This window comes from Gossypium hirsutum, chromosome A05 (assembly GCF_007990345.1).
Source record: "Gossypium hirsutum isolate 1008001.06 chromosome A05, Gossypium_hirsutum_v2.1, whole genome shotgun sequence".
Lineage (NCBI taxonomy): Eukaryota > Viridiplantae > Streptophyta > Magnoliopsida > Malvales > Malvaceae > Gossypium > Gossypium hirsutum.
The window spans coordinates 82,387,375-82,394,093 of NC_053428.1; positions in this window are offsets into that span (position 1 = coordinate 82,387,375).

Genomic DNA, 6,719 nt, shown 5'->3' on the forward strand with positions numbered 1-6,719 from the left:
ATTAATTAAATTAGAGTTGGGTTAATTAATTAAATTAATTATGAAATTAAAAAAATCAATTAAATTAGGGTTTAGGGTTTTTAGGGTTTATTAATTAAATTCACTATTAATTACGGAAAAAAGCTCCCACGTTGACACTCTTTTGCTACAATAGTATCTGAAAAAATAATTTTGAGAAGATGTTTCTGAATAAATAGTGTCAAAAATGCTTCAAAAAGGATGCACTGTCAGCAAAATTACGGAAAAAAGCTCCCACGTGGATGCTCTTTTGCTACAGTAGTATCTAAAAAATAATTTTGAGAAGATGTTTCTGAATAAATAGTGTCAAAAACACTTCAAGAAGGATGCACTGTCAGCAAAATTACGGAAAATGTAACACCCCGAACCCGAGACCGTCGCCGGAGTCGAACACGAGGTGTTAACAGACTTCAAACCACTTATTAAAAATTTCCCAGACAAGCTGCCAATCTGCGTACTAGTCACTTTAAAAATCATATCTTGAGTTATGAAACTCGAAATCCAGTTCCGTAAATTTTCCCCGGAACTAGACTCATATATCTATATGGTAGAATTTTTGTAGAATTTTTGGTCGGGCCAATTGGTACAGTTTATTATTTAAAGTCGTCCCTGTTCCTGGGTTCGACTACTTTGACCCTTGTGCATTACGACTTAGATATCTCCCTTTACAGAGCTCCAATACTTATGCCGTTGGTTTCTAATGAAACTAGACTCAAAAGGAAATCTATACATATAAACCATGACTTCTAATTGTCTCTGATTAATTTAGGGTGAATTTCTAAAGTCGGGACAGGGGATCTAGAAATCGCTCTGGCCCTGTTTCACAAGAGTTTAATTATCTCCTAACATACAGCTCATATGGTCGTTTCGTTTCTTCTATATGAAAATAGACTCATCGAGCTTCGATTACATAATTTATTCATTAATTAATTCCATTCCTACTATTTTTAGTGATTTTTCAATCTCACGTCACTGCTGCTGCCAGCATCTGTTACTAAAGCAACTATGCCTATTTCGTGATTTCTCCTTGATCTAACTAGTAATTCATCATACATATCACAAATTATGATCATGACTAGCCATGCCAAAGGCTAATCATTGTCAAACATCTCCCTACTACACTATTGCCATATCATAAATTTTAACACCAAAAATAATCAACCATGACATATGGCATAAAAATCGAATTACCAAGACTTACGACCTAACATTATAGAACCAAATCCAACCGAACATTTATGCCATTTTCGCATGACTAAAAGTTTACATACCAAATTTCAACAAAACATATTAGCCTATACATGCCGAAATGTTCTCCTAAACCGACTAAGAAGAAAGTACCAAAACTTGCTAGCTGCTGTGATGACTTCGATGACGGCCCGATCACGCAAAAAGAGACGAGTCCAAGAAACCTAAAATAGGTGACAAGGAAACACCGAGTGAGTATGTAACTCAGTAAGTCATAAGCAATGCACTACCATGCATACCGAACCATGCCATAGTTCCTTAGACCTATCGGTTCAATCTCATACCAAGTCATGCATTCACATTCTATATACCAATCAATAGGATATTTGAGGCATTTTCATACATCATTTTATTTTCGTTACAATCATACAACTAAACGACCTTTCACCTATTCCACGATAAATCTTATGTACGTGACTTCAATTATAATTGTCACATAGGTTCAAACTTACCAAGCTCAACTCCAAATATAAACATAGCGCCTATTAGCCATGAACTCAAGGTACTTACCCGATCCGTTGTCCGTGATCAACTCAATAATGTCGCACACTTAGTGTCCATAGTGATTCAAAAATATATATTAAGTCCGCATACTCAGTGCTATATAATCAACTCGCACACTTAGTGCTATATAATCAAACTCGCACACTTAGTGCTGTACAATTTAAACCCGCACACTTAGTGCCAATCTCATGATCATAAATGTTTATACCCGCACACTTAGTGCCGAAATCAACAACTCAATACATCTCACCTCTTTTCTTTTCATTCAACACTTTCATCACCACATGCATACATATATATAAATTTATCATTCCATTCGGCATAATTACATAGACATTATGTCTATTTAGATCAATACAAAATATATGCTTGGTGACTTACCTTATGTTGGGGAAAACGATTCCAACTCGGCTACTCGATGTTCTTTCCTTTGCCCTTGCTTGCCTCTCCACCTTTAACTTCTTGAGATAAATCGATAAATTAACTAGTTTAACCGTCTTGCTAAATATTTATATCAAAATATTAATGATTTCATAGCATAGGAGACACATGGCCAATTCTTATCTTTCTACCCCATGCTTTTGAACTATTTGGTTAACAACCATATACTATCACCCTATTGTCGATAATCCAATCAAGGATAGTATCACAATTGTGTACACCCATATAGCCGAATGTGCAAGATTAAATTCAACATCACCTATATACTTAATTAGATGGCCGAATATACCAAATTAAACTCAACATTAAATGTCACAAGAACCCTAATCTAATTTGCAAATTGCTTGGCCAAAGACTCACAAGTGCCTTATCTATAACCTATTCGGCCTTACTACTTAAACTTAGCCTTTCATACATTTATATCTAATGTCATAGAGATGCCAAATCCTTAAGTGTTCCAACATCTAACTTACTCAATTCAACACATCGAACAACATTTATACCGATTTTGCTAGCACACAAGCCTTTGGCCGAATGTCATTAACCTCTAGTCACCTAAATTTTTATTCTTTAAAACTCATCCAACACTACATTCGGCACCTCCAACCTATAATTTAGATATTCTCAAGTTCATTCACAAGTACATTTATATGACACATATATCATTAACATTTTTCAACATGAATCTATAACATGACCGAATACTCATGCACATACATACATAGAGAGAACTCAAATAACACCCAAAAATCTCCTTTCCAAAGTGCATATATACCCATACATACGGCAACTTCCATTCTTATCTCCCAACAATGAATTCATGAATTTAGCTATGGGTTAACTAGACTATACACTTATCAACTTAATCTCAACATCAATTAGAATAAAATCACAATGCATACCTTTCCTTTGAACTAGCCATGGCCGAATGCCTTGGTTTCTTTTTTTCAATCTTTCCTTTCTCAATTTCGGCAATGAAGGAGATGAAAGATGAGCCTTCCTTCCTCTTTGTTTTCTTTACTTTATTTCACTAATATTATTTTTTTCTCACATAATGCCATTTCTTATTTTAATAACTAATTAAACATATATATTTGCCCATCAACACCCATCTTGGCCGGCCACTATAAAGAAAATTGGGCAATTTGACATGCAAGTCCACCCTTGTGTTGACATGCACTAATAAACCATTTAAAATTAGTCTATCATATTTCACCATGTCTCATATTGTCCCTATTTAATAATTTCTCATGCAATTGGCAAAATTAGGGAATGAAACGTCGACATATGCATGTACACACATAATAAGCATAGAATATAACAATTAATTATTTTTACGACTCGGTTTTGTGGTCCCGAAACCACTTTCCGACTAGGGTCACATTAGGGCTGTCACAACTCTCCCCCACATAAGAAATTTTCGTCCCCGAAAATCTTACCAGTGAATAATTTTGGATATCGATCCTTCATAGAGTCCTCAAGTTCCCAAGTGGCTTCTTCAATTCCGTGTTTATGCCACAACACCTTCACTAATGGGATTTTCTTATTTCGCAACTCTTTTACTTTACGCATCAAAATGCGAACCGGTTCTTCTTCATAACTCAAGTTAGGCTGAATCTCGATCTCAGATGGAGTGATTACGTGCGACGGGTCGGACCTGTATCGTCGAAGCATCGAGACATGGAAAACGTTGTGAATCTTTTCGAGCTCAGGGGGCAAAATTAATCAGTATGCAACTGGTCCAACTCGTTCGGATACTTCGTACGGACCGATGAACCTCGGACTCAATTTGCCCTTACGACCAAATCTAAGCACCTTCTTCTAGGGTGAAACTTTGAGAAATACTTTGTCTCCAACCTGATATTCAATGTCTTTTCTTTTCAAATCCGCATACGACTTTTGACGATCCGAAGCGGCTTTCAAACTTTCGCGAATTACTCGGACTTTCTGCTCGGCATCCTTAATCAAATCAACCCCAATGATCTTACTTTCACTAAGTTCAGTCCAAAATAATGGGGTACGGCATTTACGACCGGATAAAGCCTCGTAAGGTGCCATCTTAATGCTTGACTGAAAACTATTGTTGTAAGCGAATTCGATCAAAGGCAGATATCTTTCCCATGAACCACAAAACTCTAAAACACAACAACTCAACATATCCTCGAGTATTTGAATTATCCGCTCAGATTGGCCATCGGTCTGAGGATGGAATGCGGTGCTAAAGTGCATCTTGGTACCCAATGCTTCTTGTAACTTCTTCCAAAATCGCGAGGTAAATCTTGGGTCTCTATCCGACACGATGGAAATAGGTACCCCATGCAACCGAACTATTTGGGAGACATATAATTCTGCCAATTTATCGAGCGAAAAATTCGTACGGACAGGGATAAAATGAGTAGACTTGGTCAATCTATCAACAATGACCCAGACCGAGTCTTTCTTACTCTGAGTCAAAGGCAACCCAGATACAAAGTCCATTGTCACTCGATCCCATTTCCATTCGGGTATCATGATTGGCTGAAGTAATCCCGACGGCACTTGATGTTCCGCTTTTACTTGTTGGCATATCAAACACCTTGAAACAAATTCGGAAATGTCTCGTTTCATACCGGGCCACCAAAATTGACGTTTCAGGTCATTGTACATTTTAGTACTACCTGGGTAGACTGACATTCGACTACTGTGAGCCTCGTCCAAAATCATTGAAATAAGTTCCGAATTTCTTGCAACACATAATCGACCTCTGAACGTCAAGCAATCATTGTCGTCAATCCGAAACTTCGATTCCTCATTCGAAGCACATTCAGCTCGTTTAGTGACCAATTCAGCGTCGACTTTCTGGAATTCAAGTATTTGACGAATCAATAATGGTTTGGCCTCTAATTCAGCTACTAGCACCCCATCGGGTGAGACGGACAAGTGAGCATTCACCGCTCTCAAAGCAAACAGTGCTTTCCGACTTAAAGCATCGGCAACCACGTTAGCCTTTCCCGGGTGATAATCAATAACAAGTTCATAGTCTTTCAACAACTCAAGCCAACGTCTTTGTCGCAGATTTAGATCTCTTTGAGTCATCAAATATTTAAGACTTTTGTGGTCTGAATAAATATGACACCTTTCCCCAAACAAGTAATGCCGCCATATTTTCAGGGCGAACACTATGGTCGCCAATTCAAGATCATGGGTCGGATAGTTTCTCTCATGCGGCTTTAATTGTCTCGACGCGTAAGCCACAACTCGACCTTCTTGCATCAACACACAACCTAGCCCAAGTAAGGATGCATCACTATAAATGACAAACTCTTTGCCGGACTCCGGTTGTACTAGCACTGGAGCTTCGGTTAAACAAGTCTTTAGTCGATCGAAACTCTTCTGACAGTTCTCTGTCCACTCAAACTCAACATCTTTTTGGAGTAGTTTCGTCAACAGTGCACCTATCATCGAGAAACCCCCTACAAACCGTCGGTAGTATCCGGCAAGTCCCAGAAAGCTCCTAACTTCAGTAATATTCCTCGGTGGTTTCCAATCGAGTATGGCCGAAATTTTTTTCGGATCCACTCTAACACCTGATGCGGACACCACGTGCCCCAAAAAGCTAACCTCTCTCAACCAAAATTCACATTTACTGAATTTTGCGTATAACTGCTTGTCTCGCAAAATCTATAATACTAACCTCAAATGCTCGGCGTGTTCGGCTTCACCTTGTGAATAAACTAAAATATCATCAATAAACACAACCACAAATCGATCCAAGTATGGCCTGAATACTCGATTCATTAAATCCATAAATACCGTAGGGGCATTAGTGAGCCCAAACGGCATCACTAAGAATTCGTAGTGACCGTACCTCGTTCTAAAAGCGGTTTTGGGTATGTCCGAGTCTCGAACCCTCAACTGATAATAACCAGATCTCAAATCTATCTTGGAAAATACTGAGGCTCCCTTTAATTGATCAAACAAATCATCAATACGTGGCAACGGGTATTTATTCTTTATGGTCACTTTATTCAACTGACGATAGTCGATGCACAATCTCATGGTTCCATCCTTCTTTTTCACAAACAATACGGGTGCGCCCCATGGAGAAAAACTCGGTCGAGCGAAACCTCTATCCATCAATTCTTACAATTGAACTTTCAATTCCTTTAATTCTGTTAATGCCATACGATACGGGGCTATTGAGATTGGCGTGGTACCAGGTACAATCTCGATGCCGAATTCCACCTCTCGAACCGGTGGCAACCCCGGTAACTCCTCAGGAAAAACATCTGAATACTCACAAACCACTGGTACTGATTCAAGTTTCCTTTCCGTCTCTTTGCTATCAAATACATACGCAATGTATGTTTCACAACCCTTTTTCACATATCTCTGAGCGGTCATTGAAGATATTATCACTGGCACCCCCTTCAAATCGGTAGACTCAACTCGGACTACCTCATCATTTGCACTCCTCAAATCGATGGTTTTTCTTTTGCAGTTCACCACTGCATCATGTACGGTCAACC